Source organism: Muntiacus reevesi, chromosome X (genome assembly GCF_963930625.1).
Source record: "Muntiacus reevesi chromosome X, mMunRee1.1, whole genome shotgun sequence".
Lineage (NCBI taxonomy): Eukaryota > Metazoa > Chordata > Mammalia > Artiodactyla > Cervidae > Muntiacus > Muntiacus reevesi.
This window is the reverse complement of record NC_089271.1, coordinates 103,913,466-103,939,787: the sequence shown is the minus strand read 5'-3', so window position 1 is coordinate 103,939,787 and position 26,322 is coordinate 103,913,466. Positions and strand designations below refer to the sequence as shown.

The 26,322-nt window shown below is 45.2% G+C and overlaps 1 protein-coding gene across 2 annotated transcripts in view; it reads right to left on the bottom strand.

Moving 5' to 3' along the window:
* LOC136153541 (melanoma-associated antigen 9-like) overlaps positions 1-25,174 on the bottom strand; it is a 48,147-nt gene extending 22,973 nt beyond the window's left edge. For both annotated transcript variants that reach the window (XM_065915477.1, XM_065915476.1), the window contains exon 1: positions 24,802-25,174. The gene's annotated coding sequence lies outside the window, so the exon portion shown is untranslated. The remainder of the gene's footprint in view (positions 1-24,801) is intronic.
* Positions 25,175-26,322: the final 1,148 nt, after the last annotated feature.

Below are 26,322 nucleotides of genomic sequence, written 5' to 3'. Positions count from 1 at the left end.
GACAACCCATTCTAGTATTCTTGCCTGGAAAATCCCATGGACAGAACAGCCTGGCATGCTGCGGTCCATGGGGTCACAAAGAGTAGGACACAACTGAGCAACTGATAACACAAGATCTCACTCAAACTGCAAGTGTCCTCCTTCCTTCCAACAGCAGTGCTCTCCTGACAGTGGCTGGTAAGTGGCATGTTGGCAGCTGGGGGAGTGATAGGTGGTCTGGCCTGTGCAGCCAGTGCTTGCAAGTCTGACAATCACATTTTCTGACTACCCCATGGGCAAAGCGCTACTTCTCTCTCCCACTAGAACAGGCTAGACAGCAGGGGTGGCATGCAGAGCACAGAAATCACTATTTACTGCCTGTCTCCACATGAGAAACCACCTGGACAGTAGGAGAAAGCCAAGAACAGAGGTTTGGAGGTGGGGTGGGGGCTGGGAAGAGAAGCCCTAAATTCTGTTTTCCTTTAAACAATTAAGACCAATTTTTTTCTTCGTGGTCCTTGCTCTTCAGTCATCAAAATATTTCTTCTCCGGAATGAATGAAATCACGCTCCTAAGGAACTGAGAACAACTCTTGCTAGGTGAGTAACTAACTGGAACTTCCAGAAAGTCTCCACTGAAGAAATCAGGCTCGATTACTTCTGACTATGCGTGCATGCTAAGTCATTCATGGACTGTAGCCCACCAGGCTCCTCTGTCCATGGAATTTCTCAGGCAGGAATGCTGGAGTGGGTTGCCATTTCCTCCCCCAAGGAATTTTCCCAACCCAGGGATCCAACCCTCCTGTCCTGCAGCTCCTGCATTGCAGGAGAATCATTCACCACTGGGTGGCGGTAGGGATTAAAGAGCCCGCTTGCCGACGCAGGACTGGACTGAAGCGACTTAGCAGCCACGCGGGAGCCACTGGGGAAGCCATTCCTGACTATGGACGACGCAATGACCCCGCATTCACAGACTATACAAGGCAGAAGACCACAGCACCAGGCGCAGTGAACACGTGGTGACTTGCCCCCCCCATCCTGAAAGTGAAAGTGTGAGTCTCTCAGTAGTGTCAGATTCTTTGCGACCTCTCGGAAGCCACCAGTCTCCTCTGTCCATGAAATTCTGGGGTTGCCATTCCCTTCCCCAGGGCATCTTCCCGACCCAGGGATTGAACCAGGGTCTCTCGCACTGCAGGCAGATTCTTTACCATCTGAGCCACCAGGGAAGCCCCTCCCCTTCCTGGGGATCTCGTTAATATGCAGATCTTCGCTGTGTAGATGGGTGGAGCCTGAGATCCCCTGTCTCTTCTCTGCACCCAGGTGATGGGGGTTGCTGCTGGTCCAGAACCACTGGTGGGCAGCAGAGGAGGGCAGAAGTTGGGGTGGGGGTGGGGAGGGTGGGTTGCAATGGAGACAAAGCAGCCAGAGTGGGGCTTGGCTCACCCCAGGCACAGGTGGTTGCACCCTAGCGGTCCTTGAGAAGGCTTGGGATTTGTTCAAGCAGCCCTGGCCCCTCACGGCTACTTTTGGCTCCTCCCTTCTTACAGATCAGAGATTCCCTGGTGTCTCTGAATCGTGGTAAAGCACCTACCTGCAGTGCAAGAGACAAGGGTTCGATTCCAGGGTCAGGAAAATCCCCTGGAGAAGGGAATGGCAACCCATTGCAGTGTTGCCTCAAGATTTCCACGGACAGAGGAGACTGGCAGAGAGTCGGACACGACTGAGCAACTTTCACTTTTCCTTAAAGATCCACCAAAGGATGGTGACGGCCCTGGAATCAGTCACTGTGTGCAGGAAAAATGTCAGTGTGTAATGTTGGGCACGGGATGGGTTGGGCTGGGACTAGCGTATGACCTCCCCTGCAGTGCCAGAGACGAGTGGGGTGGTCTTTTAGGGACGCCCTGGGGAACATAGGGGAGACCCTCACATCTCCCCAGTCTCTCTCCTCAAGGAGACCCCGGGTCCACTCTGGAGGTGCCCCGCAGTGCCTGACAGTTCTCCCTCAGCCTTGAGATTCTTTTATTCTCACCGGCCAAGGGCAGAGCCTCCCGGCTGCACCACACAGAAGGAGTCGCAGGGACTGGGGGTCCAGGGGACCTGGTGTCTCCACCAGACGGGGCAAGTCCTTGGCCCCATGTGCAGAGTTGCCCCAGGGATGCTGGCCCACAGAAGTGTCCTCCCTTCAGGACGTCTCTTCATGGGTGCAGGTGGCAGCCTGCACTGCTCTCGTCACTGTCCCTCCTTCAGGATCCCGCGGCGCCCCCTCGGTGGGACCATGCAGGCCCTGGTTGCCCCGGTGACCAAGGCCATCTTCATGGCTCTGTTCCTCTTTGCTATCCTGCTTATCTTCTGCGTGATCCTGTGGTACATTTGCCAGGACCTGGACAATGACTCCATCTGAAGCAGGGAAAGCACTGCCTCAGCCCTCTGAGGCCCCAGCCCCACGACCCTGAGTTTGTCCCAGAATCCACGTCTCTTCCCAAGACCCTGTGCTCTTCCTATGAATTCTGTGTTGCTCCCTGGGACCCCACACCCTCTCCCAGTCCCGCATCCCTCCAAGTACTCTGGGTGCTCCCATCTTGACCCTGTACTTCTTCCAGAGACCACCTGCCCTTCCCTTGGACTCTGAATTCCTTCCCTGGACCAGGCACCCCTCCCTAGATTCCGGGCCTGTGACCCAATCCCAAGCCCCACCTCTCACCCCATGTGTTCCTCCCCAGGACCCTAGAGCCCTCTCTTACCCTGTTGCCCTTCCCACCCCCCACCCCCAACCAGGGTCCTCTTGGAAATCCCCAGGTCTTCCTGTTCTTCCCAAGACCCTGTGGCTCCATCCTGATCTGTGATCCTGAGCCCTCTCCCTGGACCCCCCTCTTCCTTGGAGCACTCTCCCCTCCCCCAGGCCCCGAGGCCCTCTCCCCATCTCTGAAATCTGCTTATTGCCCCTACTCCCCACCACAGCCCTGCATCCTCTTCTGACCCCACACTCTGCAGCTTTCTCCAGATACTGGAGAAACCCAGTGTCTTTCTTCAGAAACCCATAGCCCATTGGCCAGCACTCCTTGTCCCTCCCCAGGCCCAGAGCTCCCCTCTCTCATGACCTTCCCAGGATGCCTGGGCCTTCTCCCAAGCGTGCCCTTCCCGGGGTCCTTCACCCTTCTCCGGATTCTGCCCCCACCGACCCCTGTCCCCACCCCCAGTACCTGCTCCCCTTTCCAGCTCCTGCCAGGTGCACGGGCTCACTTCACTGCCCCCTCCCACTCTGCTGTTGGGTTTTGTGTCTGAGCAGCAGGTGACTGAAGGCCAGTGGGGGGACTTCTGGTGCCCAGGGGCCTCCTGTCCGCATTCCATAGGCTTTCCACACTGCCCTTGCTTGTTCCTGGCATGGATGTGCTTTCCTTTCTCCCACAAGTAGAAACTCCAGGGCTGCTTGATCCTATACACCAGCAGGCAAATTGTGATTTGACACGTCACTTCTGTGTCCTGAGTTGCCTCAAATGACGTTCAGTCCCACAAAGAGCTTCCTGGCACTGCAGCTGAGCATGACCCTGCAGATTAAAGGGTGCACCAGGGATGAATTCTTTGGTGGACATGGAGTAATACAGGCTGGTTCATGCTACTTGGATCAACCACTTCTAGTTTTGCTCTTCCGATGGGGTGGGTCCATCTGTGAGCAGGTGGTTAGCCGGAACTTGACCATGTGGACACTGGGACATCATCCACTGAGGCTGCTCTGGGAGAAGCAGGTGGGAATGTGGGCAGGGAGTGCAAGGCTATTGACTTTGGTGGTCTTGGCATCACTCGGACATGAAAGTGGACCCAAAGACACGGTTAAGCAGACTTGAAGTGAGTTCACCCCAGATTCTCCCTGCAGAGGCCAAGGGTGTCCAGCAGGAAGGAGTACTGCATCTCCAATGGACATCTGGACAGACATGTGTAGGACAGTGCAGTTACATGGTGTTAGAGCTGGATTCCCAATCCAGACCATCTGATTACCAGCTGTACCACTGTACACATTACATCTCCAAGCGTCTATTATTTTATCTGTAAATGGGAATTAATGACGGTGTCAGGCTTATTGAGGGGATTATGTGAAATACTGTATTTAAGCTGATAAACAGTCTTACATGCAGAAAATCTGCAGTTATCAGTGGTAGTTATTTGTGGACAGCCAAGCATCCTCTAATGATAACCTATTGTTTTACTTATTTTGGAGGCATAAGTTACATGGAGTAAAATTCACTATTTTCTGTGCACACTGCTAAGTTTTGACAAATACATTAAGCTGTGTAACTTCCACTACAAGCAAGATATGAGTACCTTCTACTGATAATCTAATAATAAAAATAGTTTCCATTCCATGTCTTTAAGTCCAAGAAAAACAGCATCTAAAGCTTGTTTTGAAGAAACAAGGAAAATATTCATTTATATTTATGTTCAATATAAATGTTCATTACTTGTTTAATATTTTAGTGGTTTGAGATGCGCATGGTACTGGTTTACTACCCCACCAATGTGCATCATTACTTTTTTCACCAAAATTCATGATACTTTAAGTTACAAAGAGATTTTTTTTATATTACCTAGGCAATAAATATAATTTCTTGCAAAAACAAAGAAAACAAAATCATACAGCCCAGAAGTGAAAGGAGCAATCATTCCATACAGCCCGCCCCCATCCTCTTCCCCAGAGGAGGTAACCCTGTTAACCATGCAGTTATTATGTTTCCTGCCTTTCTTTGCTCCCCGCCTTCTCTGTCTCTCACTCAAACACACACAGTGGTATTTGTTTATATTGTTAAAATTAAATGGGATCTACTTTAGATTTCAGAGGGCCAGGAAGGAATTCACAAGCAGAAAAAAGTCTCCCAAGAAAGTGCCAGGGCCCTGCTCCCTGTCTTCTCCTCCTGCCCTCAGACACTGCTGGGGAAGGGACGCCAGTGAACCAGGTCTGTGAGCAGATTGCTTTGAACTTCTTTTGTGGCATCCTCTGAAAAAAGGTGCTACATGATCTGCAAAGACTATTTTTAAGAGTCAGGAGGGAAGCACTGGGCATTTGCATAGAGGGCAGAGGAGGTGCAAGGTCCACATTTCTGGGTGGCCTACTTTTTTTTTTAATTAATTGGAGGCTAATTACTTTACAATATTGTAGTGGTTTTTGTCATACATTGACATGAATCAGCCATGAATTTACATGTATTCCCCATCCTGATCCCCCCTCCCACCTCCCTCTCCTACTTCTTGACTGCCCACTTTCCCTGGGAGTGGCAGCCAGCTACGTGCCTGTTGTTCTGTACCTTAGGCAGCGGGGTGGAGCCCCAGAGTCGCTGTCCAACGCTGCTGATGTGGGCTGCTTTTGAACTGGAGACTTCCTCCCCTTACCTACAGAAAGCCCAGAGCCTATCTCAGTGTTCCTGTCAGTGCTACAGGTAGTTCCTCCCTCATCAGCAGTGTGGAGGACAGATCTGAGGTCCTGGGAGTAGAGAGCAGTTAGAAGACCAGAAAGAATGAGGGCCTGAATTCAGCCTGTGGCCATGGGAGAAAGCGGGGTCGAGACATCTCTGACTTAGAACTGGTGGACCTTGGTGGCTGGATGAGTGTGGAGGCTCAGGTTCTGGCGTGGGCGGGAAAAGGACTGGAGACATGAAGCCGATCCAGTTCTGGCCGGGTAAGAAGCCAGTGACGTCATTCACGTGTCAGTGGCTCTGGGGAACAGAGTTTCCCTAGGCCTGTGCTCCTGGCTCCTGATAACATTGCCTCTTTGATTTTCCTTCCTCTCATCCTACTGCCCAATGTGTCTAACCAAGGGCCTGGCTCAGAGAAAGAGCTCAGAGAGCAGTAGCCTAGTTATTTGGCTCGAGGCTTCACTTGTAGCTTTGGTTTCTGCAGAGGACACTGGCTTTGTTCTCACTTGGCGAAGTTATTTGTGCCCACAGATGGGGTCCACGCAAACCCTGTGCCATATTGACCAGAAAATGTGCGAAAGTCAGCTTGTACACACAAACAGGTCCCTGCCTGACTGTGCAAACCAGGGGCTCCCCAGCTCCTAACTCAGCTTAAAGAACAGCCTCTGAACCAATTACAACCGTGTGTTCAACCGTGTGTTCAGACCAAGATAGAAGTCTCTATTTAAAGGAGGTAGTTTTGAAAATGTAAAACTAATTAGAAATCAATGTTTGTAAACTCTGCATCCCCCAGTGCAGACCAGTGAGACAGTGGTTATCCAAGCCCATGCAAAAGTTCTTCTCCTGGGAAGTTAAGGAAGAAAGGCAAATATAACTGCTGTAAGAGCTTAAGTCACCTAAAAAAGAGGGGACCTTTAGCATGTAAAAGTGGGTCTGAGTTACCCAGATTTCTAAAAGGGGCTTGTAGCATCCCTGGTTATATGAAACAGCCTTCAGGTGGGGCCAGGTAAATGGTAAAAGGATGAAGAAATAAAGAGGGCTGTGCAGGGAAACAAGGCAAGCAGACAATAGGGAGAGCTGATTCACGGAAGATGAGCTGGGAAAACAGTCCACCAGAACAGCCTAGGGAACAAAGCTGGGGGAGGAGGAAAGAAAAACAGGCACTGTGGAGCCAAAGGAAATCAAACCAATAATGAAGATGGATAACTCATCCTAAGGGAAGTGAGTAAGGACATGAGTCCTCAAAATACCAGGAGAAGGCTCCCAGAGACCTCCTGGGGCCAAACCAGAGATGGAGATACTAGCAAGAGAAAGGCTCTTTCCCCAGGGAGGGGGATAGGGAGGACCCCTACTCAAGGAGGTAGAAACAAAGCAGATCAGCAAGAACCATCCTCACCCCAGGATCCAAGACTGGAAAAGAAGCCTATGATGGGGGGGCCCCCATCCTCCACACCAGACTCCTCCTTGTTCCCTGGACAGGATATGGCCTCTCTGAGGATAATCTGCACTAGGAATCCCCTTATTCTCTCAGGTCAATTTCCACTAAGAGTTGACGCTCACACATCACCACGTCAAGGCAGCCTTCATCTTCGAAGACACTGTGGCCTTCCTGGCGGATTCGGGATCCTCTCCCCTGTGGATTATCTTCTCAGGGTGTCCAGCCACCACGCCCTCAGGATAAATAACCAGAAAGGAAGGAGAATTCAGCAGAAACAAAGAGCTAATCTGCCTGAAATCTGTGCCACGGTAACATGAGGTGATTCACCATGGTTTGCCTCAGTTGTATAAGGTCACACCCCAATTCCCTCACAAAGTCATGTCTTCTGACACAGAGGGATATGAAAACACAGACACAGAAAGGGAGGAAAAAATTCCATAATTCTTTCTCCACCTAAAGAGCTTTTCTGCTTCCTAAATAATTGTAATAACAGAAAATTTGAGATCAAGGACCTGTTTAATCTTTAATACATTTAAGACAAAGTATTAAGACAATCTTTACTACCCAGCCCCACCCCACCCAAAAAAATCTCTAAAAGCTGTTGAACAGTTTCAACCTAGGCAAAACGTTTCAATATAAAAGAAACAATAAACACAGAGTCAGTACAACTCTGTGCTATGGTCCTGCTTCAGGGCAAGGGTACTGTAGACGGTGATGTAGCTGAGTACCAAAACCATAAACAGCATTTTTCATCTTACTGACATGCCCATCACTGGAACTCATGGGCAAAGAAACTGAAGGCGTGATTATTCTGTTCAACTAGTTGTTACTTTGTGAATGTAGTTCTGGCAGGCACTTCAGAATATACTGCACAAGATTGATCAAGATCAAAGTGCCACAAAAAGACCTTATGACTCCTGTGTAGAGACTAAGAACACTAAGGGGTGTCTGGGGAAATGGCAGGGCAGGAAAGAAGAAAACAAACTTTCGGGCAACTGTCGGAGAGGAATGTAAATTCTTCATAAAAAAAGCTCCTCTGACTCTGAACCCTTGTTGTGCAAGTTTATGCTTAGGGATGACACTTGGGTCACATTCTAGCAGTTGTAGCTTCTCACCCAGGGACCTCTCAGGACCTTCTGTGATTAATACAGAATCAATTTAAAGACCAGACCCCTTTCCTGCACTCCTCACCTCTTATGGTCTTATTCAATCACAAACTCATATCCAACTCTTTGCAACCCCATGGACTGCAGCATGCCAGAGTTCCCTGTCCTTCACTATCTCCCGAGTTTACATAAATTTATGTTCTTTGAGTCAGTGATGCCATCCAATGATCTCATCCTCTGACATCCCCTTCTCCTCTTGCCCTCAATATTTTCCAGCATCAGGGGCTTTTCCAAAGAGTCAGCTCTTCACATCAGGTGGCCAAAGTATTGGAGCTTCAGCTTCAGCATCAGTCTTTCTAATGAATATTTGGGGTTAATTTCTTTTACGATTGACTGGTTTGATCTTCCTGCAGTCCAAGGGACTTAACAGAGTCTTCTCCAGCACCACAGTTTGAAAGCATCAATTCTTCAGTGCTCAGCCTTCTTTATGGTCCAACTCTCATGTCTGCACATGACTACTGGAAAAATCAAAGCTTTGACTAGACGGACCTTTGTTGGCAAATTAATGTCTCTGCTTTCTAATACACTGTCTAGGTTTGTCATTGATTTCCTCCCAAGGAGCAAGTGTCTTTTCATTTCATGGCTGAAGTCACCATATGCAGTGATTTTGGAGCCCCTTGACATAAAAAAAAAAATTCACCACCCACTCATTGGTGGGTGGGCAAAATTGCCCACTCCACTCATGATGTTCTTTTCATCCAAGGCTACACCTTCTACCATCACTCTTCCCATCTTTTGGGAGCTCTCTCTTCTTGCACTCCGGTATCAATCAAGGATCCTCTCAAAAGACAGCCTATCAAAGCTGTGTGGGCAAGGTTCCAAGACCCAGCATGAGAGACTGCAGAACACAGGAGTTAGGAATGATAAGCCTTTAACAGCCACAGGCAGGAGGGACCAGGGAAGACACAGCTCTACTGGAGATTGGAGAGAGCTGAAACTGGTAATAGACAGTCACAGACACTGCTGGCGCTACACGGAAAGGAGAAGCAGCAGAAGGGACAGACACCCACCCCTGACTTCACTCCTCCCCGGGCCTTCCACTGACTGAACCCAAACCAAAGCCACATGTTGGAAGCCCTAGTGATGAACATCCAGAGGGCAGGCTCCAAGGGGTAGACTGGAACAAAATGGAGAGGACAGGGGATGGACAGAAAATCAGTAGGTGAGCTGCCATGGACCCTTTGTGTTTCAAATGCTCACGACTTTTTCAATTGCCAGTTACTTTGTGGAAAACAATCACGGGGACTTTCCAGTATTATTAATTCTAATAAAGATCTTATTGTCATGGTCTTCCATCTTGGTTTGTCCTTCTATCATGGAGGGGGCAAACAGAACACCAGGTTGACTCCTGACCTCAATAATTTTCTGACATTGAAGGGAATCAACTTTTAAGGCCCTTTAGACCAGTGTAAGTGTGGTTCATGTCCGAGTAGCATCAGCATCACCTGGAACTGCACAGAAATATAGATTCTTGGGGCCCATCCATGACCTATGGAATCAAAATCTCTAAGACTGGGGCCTAGGAACTGTGTTTTTAAAAGCTCTCAGGGATTCTCATATATGTATATGCTACAGTTTGAGGAGCCCTCCTTTAGACCCCATCTTTGACGTTTTAGGGAGGACAGACCATGGATATCCTATCAGAGACCCTTCCAGTATAAGGAGCCCTTGACCCTGAGCTTCCTCGCTATGACATTTAGCAAGATACCAATGTCTGAACCTCGGTTTTCTTCCTTAGTTGCTGTCACTATCGCCAATAAAATCTATTTCAGCTGTTCAAAGGGCTTGATCTTGAAATTCCTCATATTTGTCATTTCAAGAGACAATGATGATAGCAGCAATGACAACAGCAGCAGCTCATACTAAGCATTCTCCATACAGCCAGTTTCGTCTGAAAAGTGCTGTGCATTTTAACCTACTTCCTCTCCTAACCTGTGAGGTGGGCACTATCTTTGCTTCACAGATGGTGAGGTTGTGGCCTAAGGAAAAACTCAGTAATTGTTTGCGTCTGTATAGGAAAGTAATACCTACTTCTGAGCTACGAGAACAGTATGAGAAAGCATTCCACAAATATAAAGCCTTATATAAATGACAGCAGTGTGAACAGCCAGCTACTGATGAACTGACCATGTGGAGTTTCATTAAGCTCTAACTTCATGGGATATTCAAGGTAGATTAGCCTATGACTAGCAGTCTTCCTTTTTTTTAATAAGTCATGTGCCAAGAAGAGTAGAAATGTCAGTGTTTCAATGGGTGCTATTTGAAGATTTTTCATAAATTTGAAACAGTAGAGGAAAACAAATATTGCTGCTAATCTGAATCTGAAAAAATAGCTTTCCTTGATGACAAGAAATAGCAACAAAGCTCTTATCTGAAAGAAGATAAAACCACCTGGTAAGCTCTCCCCAGATGCAAAGGGCTACTGACACAAGTTTTCTTCTGACACTTCTCCCAGAATTTTGTTTATGGCCAAACAAATGATTTAATCTTCTAGAAACAGATTCATAGGTAACATCATTTTTACTCTTTTGATATGACGGATTCTCGATTTAATCAGAATCTCCCTCCTCCTTCAAATGTTCTTTCTATTAAAGCATTATCTTCCCCTCTCTAACTCCAGAGATGAGGTTAATATTGAGACCCATCTTTCTCTCTGTCTAAAATATGCCCCCAAAGTGTTCTGGGGGTTGAGCTGGCATCTCAATGGAGAAAGACCTTGGCTGGACAGACAAGGGCCAAGAAATTAAAACTGGTCCCCTCTCCCACCATCAAATGCATGATAAAATACTATTATTCCATTTTAGAAACAGAACTCAGAAAGGTTGTCTGACTTATTCACATAGTCAGTAAATGACAAAACATAGACAAAAAAATTCTTTTCTACTATAACAAAGCCAAACTCTATTTCAAAGGATTGAAACAGGTATCATACTTCCCCTGCTCTCTGAAAGCAACATCACATAATTTCTTTATTTTTCCTACAAAAGATTTCATACCTAAATTCACAACACAATATGATGGAGTGTACCATTTGTAGTGTTTGTTCTTTACAGTCAACATTTAGAGTGTTAGGCCAAGCAGAAGTGATAAGCTGTTCACTTCCCTCAATAGTAGCAGGAGAGAGTAAAACAAATTTACAGTCGGCACCAAAGGCAAAAGTGTTAGGCAATCACAAGTATTTGCGTGTACACCTCATAACACCTGCAGGTAAATGATTTGACAAGGTCAAATGTGACTGAACAGCAAAATGGGGCTGGAGTGAGTTGCTAGACCAGTTAGAAAAAAATACGGGAAGACAACCAGCTGAATTGCAGAAGCCCTGGTTTTCTGGACTCTAACTTTAGAAAGGTTTGTTTTGCCTTTATCAGAAATCCTGAATTATACTTTTTCTACAGATAACACAAATGGTACAAAAAGCAAAGAAAAGCACTTTACAAGAGAGAAGCCAAAGTCTCATGAAAAAAGCCAATAAAACATAAAAAAGATTAATTGAATCCCAGAAGGTAAGATCTGCCAACTTCCCACACAATGTACAGTGACTCAAAGGCAAAGGTTACATCTATTGGTGTTTGTGTATATTCATGGCTATTAGTTTCAAAAAAATAAGAAATTCATATGGAAGTTTACCTTTTAAATTTTATGTAAAAAAAAAACTGGAGGGAATCAATAATAAACTTTCTATGTATATGTAAGTTCACCTTCAACATTATTTTAAAGATAATCATGCTTTTCGTAGGAAAAAATTTATATGTATTCTCCTCTGTCATTTAAATCATTACCTAAGCAATTATCAGTGCTCCAATAAATTGTTAATATACTCTTCATTCAATTTTTCACACTTCACAAATAGATATGGATTTTGTTTGTATTGGGATTCCTTGGTGGCTCAGATGGTAAAGAATCTGACTGTAATGTGGGAGACCTGGGTTCGAGGGAATGGCTACCCATTCCCATATTCTCACCTGAAAAAATCCACAGAGGAGCCTGGAAGGCAACAGTCTGTGATGTCACCAAGAGTCAGACACAACTGAGTAACTCACACCTTGTTTGTAGGCATCATTTTACTTTATTTTTTTAACAGGATAAAATCAAACAACAGTTTAGTAACATGGGAGGCTTCCCTGGTAGCTCAGACGGTAAAGCGTCTGCCAACAATGCAGGAGACCTGGGTTCAATCCCTGGGTAGGGAAGATCCCCTGGAGAAGGAAATGGCAACCCACTCCAGTATTCTTGTCTGGAAAATCCCATGGACTGAGGAGCCTGGTAGGCTACAGCCCATGGGGTCGCAAAGAGTCGGACACGACTGAGCGACTTCATTTTCTTTCTTTTTTCTTTATACATGGGAGAGATCCAGAAGTGAGTGACCTGCATGCACCATCTTAAAGCTGTGATTTGCTTTGATATTTTGACAGATAAACTATGCAGCTACATTTAAAAAGTAAAACGCACCTTATTGTAGCTGTTTAATTTAAGATATCAAGATTTCAAGGTGGTGTGCATGTTAAGTCTCTTCACTCATGTCCAACTCTGTGCGACCCTATGGACTGTAGTCCTCCAGGCTCCCTGTCCATGGGATTCTCCAGGCGAGAATACTGGAGTGGGTTGCCATGCCCTCCTCCAGAGATCTTCCTGACACAAGGATCGAACCTGTGTCTCTTATGTCTCCTGCATTAACAGGCTAGTTCTTTACTACTAGCACCGCCTGGGAAGCAAATTTTAAGATATACTATCGATTTAATTAAAGCTTTGAAATTAATAAAGTTATATCCCATTAAAGGATCATATTCATTTAACATACACCCCTCTTTCAAAAGTAATAAAATGAAACAGAGAAAGAGATTGTAATCAAGGAAATACATTCTTTTTATTTAGAGAAAGGATACAGCAGATTAGGTAAAACTTATAATACAGAGCCAGATTCCATGGGTTCAAACCTTGGCTTCTCCACTTATTAGGTGATCTCAGGCAATCTAACCAGCCTCTGTGCACCTCATTCTTCACTTCAGACAAGAAGACAAAGAGAGCATCAGTCATATAAGGCTGTTATGAGGATTCAGTGATTAATGTTCTTAGAGTACCTCAAACAACACCAAGAAAATACCTCAAACAACCCCGAGATGATGAATGTTTCATGAGAATTTGTTAAATAACAGTTATCACCACCACAGCCACCACCTCCCAGGACTCACTGAAGCTTTCACTGCATTGAGGTGAACAATTTCCAATTCAACAAGCCAATAAAATGCTTTAATTTGGGGAAATATTTACTGACTGAGTGCCTGACACTATGCCAGATTTTTAGAGGAAGGAAAGATGAAAAGTAAAATAATTATAGAACCATGGTGCTGCTTCTAGACGAAGGGCCTTTTAACTAGGGGTGTGTGGTGACCTAGGCTTCAGAATATCCACAAGCCCTCTGAAATGAGGTGCAAAATTATGCCTGCGCATGCATTTTTCTAGGGTGCCATCCCAGATTCCAGAAAAAACCTGGGATGAGGGGAAAAAAAGTTGAGAGCTATCTGTTTCAGGTAATCACATCCATTAAAAGATAAATATGCCAAAGCTTAATTTTAGTAAAAGACACTTGAGTATTCTCAATGACTTGATTCAATTGTAAATGGATTCTTTTACTTCGATAGGTATGCGCAGTTTCCCCTTCCTAATTTGGTTTCCTAAATGTCAAACAAGTCTCCATCAGAAATGTAAATCCTGGGTTATCAGAAACTCATTCTACCTCTTCTTCCAGTTTTCCAGTAAAGGTAGCTACTTGATTTGTATACATCTCCAAGTTCATTTGCAATATGCAGCCAGTCAGTTTCCAAATCTCCAGAGCAATGGCTTCTGGAATGAGTCATCCTAAACCTTCCTGTTTCTTGAACAATGGCTGGCATTGTGGGGTGTTGACGGACAGCTGCTGCTCAAGCTATCACCAAACCTTGGGAGTGGATAAAGACTGATCCTGGAAGCCATTTACTTAAGACATTGGAAAGAAAATAAACTGTGTTTTGCACTAAACTTGAAATGTTTAGGGTACCCCTTGTTTTAAGGGATTGTACCACTGGAGCTTCTTAGGGCACCCATTGTTTCAGTGCTCCACATGTTATAATTACGTCCATGTCTTAGACAACAGGATACAGTGGCTCAGTGGTAAAGAATCTGCCTGCCAATGTAGGAGACACAGGCTTGATCTGTGGATTGGAACAATTCCCTGGAGGAGGATATGGCAACCGACTCCAGTACCCTTGCCTGGAAAATCCCATGGACAGAGGAACCTGGCAATACCAGAGTTCATGGGGTCACAAAAAGTTGGACATAACCCGGTGACTGAGTGTGCAAACACACACACACACACACACACACACTTAGACAATACGGTTTTGTGTAAAGGCCACAGATATTGGAATCAGATAGTCCTGGGCCCTACTCTGCCTGTACTATTTCTTAGCTGGGCATGCAAGGCTATTAAACCTCTCTAGATGGTAATTTTCCACAGTTGAAAATACATTCTCCTTTTAGAGGACTACTGAAGTTTCAATCTGATAAAGACATGTCAGAATCCACAATGTTGTCTCTGAACTTTCCCTTTTCCATGCATGCATGCATGCTAAGTCACTTCAGTAGTGACTGACTCTGTGTGACCCCATGGACAGCGGCCCACCAAGCTCCTCTGCCCATGGGATTCTCCAGGCAAGAATACTGGAGTGGGTTGCCATTTCCTTCTCTTATTTAACCGCTAAGTCATGTCTAACTCTTTGGAACCCCATGGACCATAGCCACCAGGCCCCTCTGTCCATGGGATTTCTCAGGCAAGAATACCAGAGTGGGTTGCCATTTCCTTCTCCGTTCCCTATTCCATACCCACTTATAAATGATTTATCATACCAATAATTAACCATGGGGGAGGGAAAAGCCAATGATTTTAACTACTTTGCCTTCCCATAAAATCTTATAACCTCTCACAAATTACTCCTTGATAACATATTGTTACTAGAATGATCAGTATTCCTAACCAGGGTTGTTATGCAACACTGAAACAAGGGAAGCTAAAGTGAAGTGAAAGTTGCTCAGTCGTGTCCAACTCTTTGCAACCCCAAGGACTATAAAGTCCATGGAATTCTCCAGGCCAGAATACTCGAGTGCATAGCCTTTCACTACTCCAAGGGATCTTCCAAACCCAGGGATTGAACCCAGGTCTCCTGCATTACAGGCAGATTCTTTACCAGCCGAGCCACAAGGGAAGCTAAAAGGAAACAAAAAGCAAGGTGAAAAGACAGCCCTCAGATTGGGAGAAAATAATAGCAAATGAAGCAACAAAGGATTCATCTCAAAAATATACAAGCAACTCCTGAAGTTCAATTCCAGAAAAATAAATGACCCAATCAAAAAATGGGCCAAAGAACTAAACAGACATTTCTCCAAAGAAGATATACAGATGGCTAACAAACACATGAAAAGATGCTCAACATCACTCATTATCAGAGAAATGCAAATCAAAACCACAATGAGGTACCATTACACGCCAGTCAGGATGGCTGCTATCCAAAAGTCTACAAGCAATAAATGCTGAGGGTGTGGAGAAAAGGGAACCCTCTTACACTGTTGGTGGGAATGCAAACTAGTACAGCCGCTATGGAGAACAGTGTGGAGATTTCTTAAAAAACTGGAAATACAACTGCCATATGACCCAGCAATCCCACTTCTGGGCATACACACTGAGGAAACCAGATCTGAAAGAGACACGTGCACCCAATGTTCATCGCAACACTGTTTATAATAGCCAGGACATGGAAGCAACCTAGATGCCCATCAGCAGATGAATGGATAAGGAAGCTGTGGTACATATACACCATGGAATATTACTCAGCCATTAAAAAGAATTCATTTGGATCAGTTCTAATGAGATGGATGAAACTGGAGCCCATTATACAGGGTGAAGTAAGCCAGAAAGATAAAGACCAATACAGTATACTAATGCATATATATGGAATTTAGAAAGATGCTAATGATAACCCTATATGCAAAACAGCAAAAGAGACACAGATGTACAGAACAGACTTTTGGACTCTGTGGGAGAAGGTGAGGGTGGGATGTTTCGAAAGAACAGCATCGAAATATGTATATTATCTAGGGTAAAACAGATCACCAGCCCAGGCTGGATGCATGAGACAACAGCTCGGGCCTGGTGCACTGGGAAGACCCAGAGGAATCGGGTAGAGAGGGAGGTGGGAGGGGGGATCGGGATAGAGAATACATGTAAATCCATGGCTGATTCATGTCAATGTATGACAAAAACCACTACAATATTGTAAAGTAATTAGCCTTCAACTAATAAAAATAAATGAAAAAAAAAAGGAAAAAACATACATTGAAACAAACAAAAAATAAATAAATCACAAACACTCAGAATCATCCCCAGTGACTTTTCTCCCATCTTTCTATTTTTAGCTGCACAAGTTACCAATTACTGCCAAGTCCATTTAAGACAGTGCAAGTGTGAAATTCAGATTGTTTTGTTACAGTACCAGTATTTAGACACTACCTAAAATATTCACCCTATGTTAGGACACCATGATTTTTAAAACCTTGGAAACTGACACTGCATACAAGAGCAAAATTTTTTATGCCTAGATTTCCATAAATATGTCAATGAAAGTCCATTTGCTTAGAATAAGTGTCCAGCTATGAAAGGAAACATTTAAGCTCCAAGGTACTTCCCAAACAGTGTCTCTATTCTCAGAAAAACCTGACCCACAGTGTTATCTCACAACAGGGGAAGAAAATGAGGCTACAGGAGCTCAGAGAATAATATGCGAGGATAGAGAGTAGTGGCCCTGCAACTCAAACTTCGAGAGCTGGTCAAGTCAGTGTTTCTTAAATAAGACCACAGGGGCTGTCTTATCTGATCTGACTCACCTTTCCTGGAAGATGCATGCCTCCCTTAATGACTTTTATCTTCTGACAGGCTACCATAAGCAGATAAGAAAAGAATAAGGAGGATAAATTCACAGACTTTTTGGATTGATGAAGATGGGCCTGGGTGTTTTTTGCTTAGGACACACTGAAGGCAACCCTTACTCTTAGTGACTGTTACCATGCACACCTATAACCACAGTACTTCCCCTCCCACCTCTCCATCTAGACCCCAATTTCTCCACCTCAATCCCAGAAGGAGGATCACAAGCCCCCGTGTGCCCCAATGAAAGAAAAGTTAATATGTGGCATTATCAACAGCATGTACTGACCACTCTAAAGAGGGGTAAGGTCATACCAGCAGGTATTATAAAGGCTATGGGCATTCACTGGAAAAGACCCTGATGCTGGGAAAGACTGAAGTCAGGAGAAGGGGACAAGAGAGGACAAAATGGTTGGATGGCATCACTAACTCAATGGACATGAGTTTGACGTGGAGATAGTAAAGGACAAGGAAGCCTGGCATGCTGCAGTCCATGGGGTCACAAAGAGTTGGACACGACTGAGTGGCTGAACAACAACAACAATGGACATTTAGGGGAAAAAATAGACCCTTGGTCCTCAGTGCATTTGACAGTCAATTCAGAGCATGGACTATGGAACCAGACTGGCGGGATTCAAACCTCCTTCCTCCCACCCACCCAGTGATCTTGGGCAAGTTACCTCTAGGTTCAGTTTCCTCATCTCTGTGTGTGTACACGTTTGTGGGTGCACACATGGGCACACACACACACGTGTGCTCAGTTGTGTCTAACTCTTTTCGACCCCATGGACTGTTGCCCACCAGGTTCCTCTGTCCATGGGATTTTCCAGGCAAGAATACAGGAGTGGGTTGATATGTCCTCCTCCAGGGGATTCTTCCCAACCCAGGGATTGAACCCATGTCTCCTGCATTGCATGTGGATTCATCACACTACACCACCACCTGGGAAGCCCCTTCCTCATCTGTAGAATGCAAATAATAGCATCTAACACAGAGGCTTGTACTGAAGGTTAAACTGTATACCAGAATCTGCAAGGACATAATTGCTATGAAGTATTATCACTGATTTTAATTTAAATACAAGGAACAAATTACATGCTTTGCCTATGAGATATGTGAATAAAATGACTATAAATTGGCCATACTGGTATAACTTGGGAGTAGAATGTTCCTCAGTCCACAAAGTCTTATTTCCAGCAGAGGAGGGTGTTAAGTCATGCCTTAAGCATTCCAGCTTCGACACAGGAAATGGGCAGCTTTGTTCTTCTATGAGACAAAGTCACCAGGATGGGATTCCATCCCTGGGTTGGTACAATCCCCTGGAGAAGGAAATGGCAAAAACCCACTCTGGTATTCCTGCCTGGGAAATCCCATGGACAGACAAGCTTGGCGGGCTACAGTCCATGGGGTTGCAAAGAGTCAGGGCATGACTGATCACACACGCATGCATCAGGGTACAGGCTGTAAATGAAAAAGAAAGAACTTCCAGTTTCTCAAGTCTGAAGAACCACTGAGACTCTGACTGAGTGAAAGGTAGCTGAAGGGAAGAGGTCAAGGCAGAGAAGACTGATCCAAAGGCTGAGGATCACAGGAAGACTTGGGTGAACAGTCAAACTGACACAACCAATCATTCTGACTGTGGTAAATGAAACAGATTTCAAGGAGATGAAGAAAGTAGTGGAACACTGCAGAAAATATCCCAGCAGCCAAAGCCCAAAATAAGGCATCTCCAGCACTCCAACAGTATTTATAGAAAGAGAGAATGTAACTATGAGTTATTTCATTACAGAGAGAAAATGACAGTCTTAGAAATAGCCTGATGAGAAGAATTTTAAATGAAACAAAAACTTAAGATGAAAGGCTTGAAAAGAAGGTTAAAAAAATTCAACCACTAAGAGAGGCAAAAGTTTGGGGACATGACTGGTTTTCAGAAAAATCAGTACTCCTTGGGAAAATGGCTAATTTGGAGTCTGGACCAGGAAATAGAATAAGATATGCTTGAACAATTTGTGCTGGAAAGCAAGAAAGGTATCAGAGACTACTAGGGCCTTGTAAGAAGTACACAGGAGATAAATATAAACTGGGCATCCAAAAGAATACTGCCTTCAATGGAGTGAAACAAATACATTAAGATCTACAAGATCTTACTGATGCTTGAAAAAGAAAAAACTCACTGGATGTTAAGGCATTAAATCATAACTCAGAAAATTGATAAAAGGGAAAAAAATCAAGCCTTTCCCCTCTCCTTCCTAGATAAACTTTTTTTCAGAAGACCCAAGTAGTTCATGAGGGTAGTTTTTTTTTTATTTTTGAGAGTAAATTCTCTATGGATAGAATTCCAACTGATACATGCAAGAGGAATGATAGATCTAGATCATCATTTTGTGACCTCTAATGAAATGGATCTAGGTTACAACTATCAAGGATGCTACAAACATTAGATGAAAGGTAGAAAGGTAAGTTGACCCCACCTGAATCCACTAATCACTCTTGGTATCTCAAAGAGGGACACATTAAGGGACTGCGTCTCTAGGGATGTGATGCAACAGATTATAACAGTAACACCTACCAAGAATGCTCGCTCTTAAGTCTGAATCTAATCAAGCTGCTACATCTCACTGCCATATTACAGGAAACATGGGAAATAAATGAACAAATCCAACAACATCACAATAAGAAGTGGCCCCAGAAGTGGACTTTCTACCTGACAAATGACCTGCTATCTCCATCACATCAAAGGCATGAAAAAAGAAAGCAGGGGAAGGGGGTTGTTATAAAATAGATTTAAAAACCTAACAACCAAACACAATGTGTGGACCTTAATTCCTGGTTGCAATAAATCATAAGTGAAAAGACATCTCTGAGAAAAATAAGGGAATCATGTTAAGAAATTATTATTAAAAATTTTAGCAAGAAAGGCACACAACTTTTTTTAAAGGAACAAAGTCCTTATCAGAGATGTAAACTGAAACACTAATGAGTGAGATGACATAATATTTAGGATTTTGTTTTAAAATACACTAGTCCCCCACAAAAGAAAAGGGGGGAGAAAAGAAATAAGTCAAACAAACTTGGTAAAATGTTAATAACTACCAAAGGTAGGAAGTAAGTATATTATTCTCTCATAACGTCCACAACACAAAGTTAAAAAAAAAAAACAATTAAATGAATTTGGTGTAAATTCAATCTGTGCCTTATCTTACCAGTGATTTTTTTTAGGAGGTAGTTAAGGTCCTCCCCTAAAGAAAAATCTGGTCATTCCACTTAGCCTAAAGAGGTGCAAAGAATCTTCATCAGCTTGCATTCTGAATTCAAAATGACAGTAAGTGACTGAACCAAAGAACCAGGCGTTCTATAGTAAAAACCCAATGTCAGCTTACTTTTTCCCAGTAAGAGATAGCCTACAAGGTACCTGGGATGGGCAACGCAACCCACAAAGAGCTTATCTGATGACAGTTAATGTCAGATGGTTAAGATCTGTGAGAGCCCAAGGCAGCATGGGCAAGCGCCACACAGATTTCCTAAATCAGATCTTGGTCAATACAGAAGTTGCAAAGTTTCCTACCAACTTGTGTATTGCACAAAGCTACTTTCTTGCCAGTGGTAATGAATCTGTGCTAACTTGTCCCTATAATCACTCAGCTGTAATGTGGAAGTACAGCTCATGACATACAAAACTGAAGGTCCACAGAAAGAGCTAAGCCATGATTTACCTGCATTGGTATCACTGCCCTAACCAAGGGGCTAACCACATGACCCCAGGTGTTTACAAGTCACCCACTTGTTTGATACATACTACTTGTGTTTTTCTCTTTCCTTCAAACACTTCTATTACGGACTGAATATTTGTGTTCCCCCAAAAATAATATGTTGAAGCCATAAGCCCCAAGATGATGGTATTTGGAGGGCCTGTGGGAGGTAGTAAGGGTGAGACTAGGTCATGAGGGTGGTGTCTCCATGATGGAATTAGTGGCCTTATAAGAAAAGGGAGAGAGATCAAAGAGTCAGAACAAAAAAATTCTAAAATTTATATGAAAACACAAAAGACTCCAAACACTCAAAGCAGTTTTAAGAGAGAGAACAAAGTTCCAGGTATCACACACCCTTATTACAAACAATTTATATCGCAAAGCTGCAGTCATCAAAACAGTATGGGACTGGTACTAAACCAGACACACAGATATCAGTACCTATATCAAAACAGTATGCTACTGGCACAAAAATAGAATAAACCCATGCTTATATGGTGCATTAATCTATGACAAGGGGGAATATACAAAAGGGGAAAGATAGCCTCTTCAGTAAATGGTGTTGGGAAAACTCTAGAAAGCTACAGGCAAAAGAATCAAACTGGACCACTTTCTCACACCATATACAAAAACAAACTCAAAATGGATTAGTGAAAGTGAAGTTGCTCAGTCATGTCCAACTCTTTGCGACCCCGTGGAATGTAGCCTACCAGACTCCTCCATCCATGGGATTCTCCTGGCGAGAATACTGGAGTGGGTCTTACAAACCTAAGATCTGAAACCATAAAACTCCTAGAAGAAAACATAGGCAGTACACTCTGCTATCAGTCTTAGCAATACTTTTTTGGATCTGTCTCCTCAGGCAAGGGAAACAAAAGAAAAAATAAACAAAAGGAACTACATCAACCTAAAAGGCTTTTTCACAGTGAAAGAATCCATCAACAAAACAAAAGGCAGATTACTGAATAGGAGTATATAAATGATTTGTATATGATATAACCAACAAGGAGTCAATCTAAAATATGCAAAGAACTCATACAACTCAACATTGAAAACAAAAATAACCCCATTAAAAAACAAAGGCAGAGGACCTGAAGGGACATTTTTCCAAAGAAGACATGCAGATGTCCACCAGGCATATGAAGAGATGCTCAACATCACTAATCATCAGGGAAATGTAATTCAAAAGCACAGTGAGATATCACCTCACACTTAGTAGAATGACTATCATCAAAAAGACAACAAACAACAAGTGCTGGTGAGGATACAGAGAAAAGGGAATCCTCCCATACCATTGGTTAAGGTTATAACTGGCACAGCCACTATGGAAAACTGTATAGAGATCCCTCAAAAAATTAAAAATAGAACTACCATATGATCCAGGAATTTCACAGGTGAGTATATATCCAATGTAAATAAAAGCCCTAACTGGAAAAGATATATACACCCCTATGTTCACTGCCATGCTATTTACAATAGCTAAGATATGGAAGTAAGTGAATTGTCCACTGATGGGTGAATGGATCAAAAAGATAGGGTATATACATATAATGAAAGATTACTCAGTCATTCAAAAAATGAATTCTTACCATTGGTGACAACATGGATGGATCTAGAGGGTATTATGCTAAGTTAAATAAGTTAGAGAAAGACATACTGAATGATCTCAACTCACGTGTGAAATCTAAAAAACAAGACAAAATGAAAGCAGACAAAGATACAGAGAATAAAGTGACAGGGGTGGCACGAAACAGGTGAACAAGGTTAAGAGGTATAAGCCTCTAGTTATAAAATAAATAAGCCATGAGGATGTCATATACAGCATAAGGAAGACGATCAATAATTCTGTAATAACTTCCTATGGGAACAGATGGTAACTAAGAGTCATCATTTTCCAATGTATGCAAATACCAACCAGTATGTGGTACACCTGAAACTAACATCATGTTTATGTCAACTATATTTCAGTTTTAAAAAAGAAAAAAGAGAGAGACGGAGATTTCTTTTCCTCCACAGGCACCAAGCAATGGTCATGTCAGGATATAGAGGGAAGGTGGCTGTCTACCGGCCAGGAAGAGAGTTCTCACCAGAAACTAAATATGCTGGCACCTTGATCTTGCACTTCTCAACCTCCAAAACTGTGAGAAAATACGTTTCCATTATGTTAGCCACCAGGTCTATGGTATTTTGTTATGGTAGCCTGAACAAACTAATACATATTTCACCTATTTTTCTTTTTCTTTCAAACCCTTTCCAACTTCTTTGATGGGAAGGTTCCACAAACACAAAGGTGGTTCCAGAGCCAAAGGAGGGAAAACAGTTGAAAATTATGGGTTTCCAATGTTGGAAATTTGACAGTCGTCCCCCAATTTAAAAAAAAACTGGCCACGCACTTACGTAATGTGTTTAGAATGTCTCAAGGAGAGCTAAGGCAGTATTAGAAACAAAGAAAGTGAAAGTGAAAAGTGAAGTCGCTCAGTCATCTCCAACTCTTTGGGACCTGGTGGACTGTAGCCCACCAGGCTCCTCCATCCATGGGATTCTCCAGGCAAGAACACTGGAGTGGGCTGCCATTTCCTTCTCCAGGGGATCTTCCCAACCCCGGATCGAACCCAGGTCTCCGGCATTGTAGGCAGACGCTTTACCGTCTGAGCCACCATACACCTTATATGAAGTAACCACATTCAGAATAATTAGAGTAAATGTGCATTTTGGCAAGGTACAGCACAACATCAACCCAGGCAGGGGGAAACACAAGCCTCTCCGCAGATGAACATTCCAGATCTATTTACACAGAAACCCTGGGCAATCCTCCACAGACTGCCTCAAGGTGTCAGTATTCTGTGCAGTGAAATAGTAACTGTCAAGCTTAACAGGAATACAATTTGACCTACTTTCTGCATAGACTCCTGGAAAGTCTCTACCTCTGATTTTTGTGTTTATTTAGCTATCACATTTTTGGGACACATTTCCTTGCTTTCTTTGCAAGCAACTCTGTACTCCACACGTTAAGGTCATTTGCAGGTAATTCCTAAACTCCCCTGGTCATTTGACCTAAAGATGTCCTCTTACTGCTCAGTTAACCCTCAAAATATCCTTCTGAGGTAGAGCATGGATAGTCATCTCTACGTGGGAAGAATTCTCAGGGAAGGAGGAACACAGCCTAGAAAGGCCAAAGACTCAAAGTTAGTTCAGACCCTTTCCTGCCCAAAGAAAGCCATACCAAACCCAGTGTTTCTCCCTAACTCTCAAGTTTCACAAACCTATCTTTCAAGAGCAGCAAGATCTTTTAAGGCAGACAACTAAGATTTCTTTTTTAAATTACAGACCAAGATATCTACCTTGTGATACCTTCTCGGTAAAGTCTCCTTAATGATGCCAGATTTTTAAAAGCTAAGTAAAACCCCTCAAAGATGTCCAAGGCCCTGGTGAGCAGGGACACGAGACAAGTCAGCAGGGGCTACTGAGTGACTTATGAGAGATCCCAGGCCGTTCTGCTTTTCTTCGCCACAAAACATGTCTGACCTGCTCGGGACATTAGATGTACTTACAACGCAACGAGAGACACTCCTCCGCCAGAAATCCTGGGAAACACACCAGCAGGAAGTGAATATTTAAGATTCTGGGGGCGTCAATCCTGGTGGAGGAGTGGCCTTCCTTGGGTTCTAAGCCAGTGTCGATGCCCAAAGTTGCAACTAGGCGTCCGACAGCAGTACACACCTCTCCAGCCTCCTGCAAACTGAGGTCCCGCGCGTGGGGCCTTGGGCTCGCTGTCGGACAGGGCCCACCAATAGGCATCGAAAACCTGCAGCTCCCCCTCTGGGGACAGGCAAACGGCCCTTCTTCGGGCGTTGTTCACGATCCCGCAGCGAGAATCCAGGCGCGCTTGGACTAAGTCAGGTGCATGTAGGGGAGGGGGAAACCACCGCTCCGCGGGGGGCACCCCACGACCACGCCTTCCCAGGCCCCACTTCTGCCTAGGCCGGCACAAAGGCTCCACCGCCGGCACCTCCCCAACTTCCAGATGCCCTCCTCGGCCGCCCCGGAGGGTGGGCGCGGGCTCCACGCGCGAGCCTCCCACGCCCACACCGGCGGCGCAGGACCCAGCCGCTCACCTGGCCCCCAGCCGCGCCGCGCTTCCTCCGCAGGATGAGCCCGCTCCGCAGCAGAGCTGGCAGGTCCCGCAGCCGCGGCCGCGGAGGCACCAGCAGCTGCTCGAGCCCGTGCTCGCACGGGCTGGGGCTGCGGCGCAGGGCGCCGTCCGCCGCCATCACGGCCGCCACCCGGGCCAGGGCCGGGCTCTCCCACGGCGGCTGCATTATGACGGAGTCCATGGCCGTCATGCCCTGACGGCGGCTGTGGCGCCGGCGGCTGTTCCCCGCGCTCGCCTCTGCGCGCCGTCCGCGCCTTCACCAGGCACCAAGAGGGTGCTACGGCGGCTCGGGTGCCCGGCGAGCTGCCAGCCTCCATCCATTGGCGCGCAGCGTCCGCCAGGCTCAGGCCCGCGCACCTACCCCGCCCAGCCCAGGTTCGCCCGGCCTCGCCCCGCCCGCCCCTTTACGCTCGGCCCCGCCCCACCCCGCGACGCACAGCCCCGCCCCCCCCTAGTACGACCCCGCCCCACCCCTCCTCCTCCTGCGGACCCTGCCCTGCCCCGCAACCCACACTTCCCCCTCTCCGCCCACGTGCCTGGGCCCACCCCGGCTCGCCCACCCCGCCATAGGCCCGCCCCGGCCCCGCCCCGCCCCGCCCTCGCCGCTGTGCACCTCAACCTGTGGACTTGGCCCCCACAGCCTTCCGGAGCCTTAAGCACCTTCTCTTCCACAGATGCGGGATTTCCAAAATCCACCACCAAACCCACTCGACGGAATGGCCCATCCCCCTACTCCCTCTAGGCGGAAAGGCCCCGCTTCACCCCCTTTTCCTGTATGCCAACCTCGGCCTGAACTTTGACCAAGTGAGCTACAAAGTGGGGAACACCACCACACTGCCCTGGCACACAAGTTGTTTGTTTTTTTTTTTTTCCCTTCACATCCTAGCCCCAAATCGTTATCACTCTTCCCAGAAACAATTTTCGCCAAAGAACTTCAAACTAGGTTCTGTATTCTGCTACAAGCCAAACATCACTGAACTAGAACTGCCGCCACGCTGTCCTCTCTTTGGCACATTCATCATTAAAGTCTAAAACTTTTGTTCATTATGATAGGTGCTGGGCAAAATAGATGCAAATCTGGTGACCTGGAGGTGATTCTCTGTGGACAAGTTGGAACCTGACTTTCCTTGAAAACCTGATGCATGTGAAGAATGTGCTTGGTAAAGCATAAAAGCCTACTGTGGTGTGAATCATTGTTCACACCATTCCAGGAGGCAGGAATAGTGGAGCCCTGGCAGCAAGACTCTTCCAACAGGGCCTTAACCTTCACCCTCCAGATCAATCTGTCTTCAGCAAGGGGCAGTCACTGCTTTTACTCCTTATCAGTAGAACACAGTACCCCTATCTTTGCCTAAGACTCGCAAGAACTGAATAAGTTTACTCACATTAGAAAAAATTAAGTTGACAACCAAGGATTACAGGGGATCAGGGCCCTTTGTTGGTTTGCCACTGTACCCTCAGCCCTCATACGGCAGACGCTTTG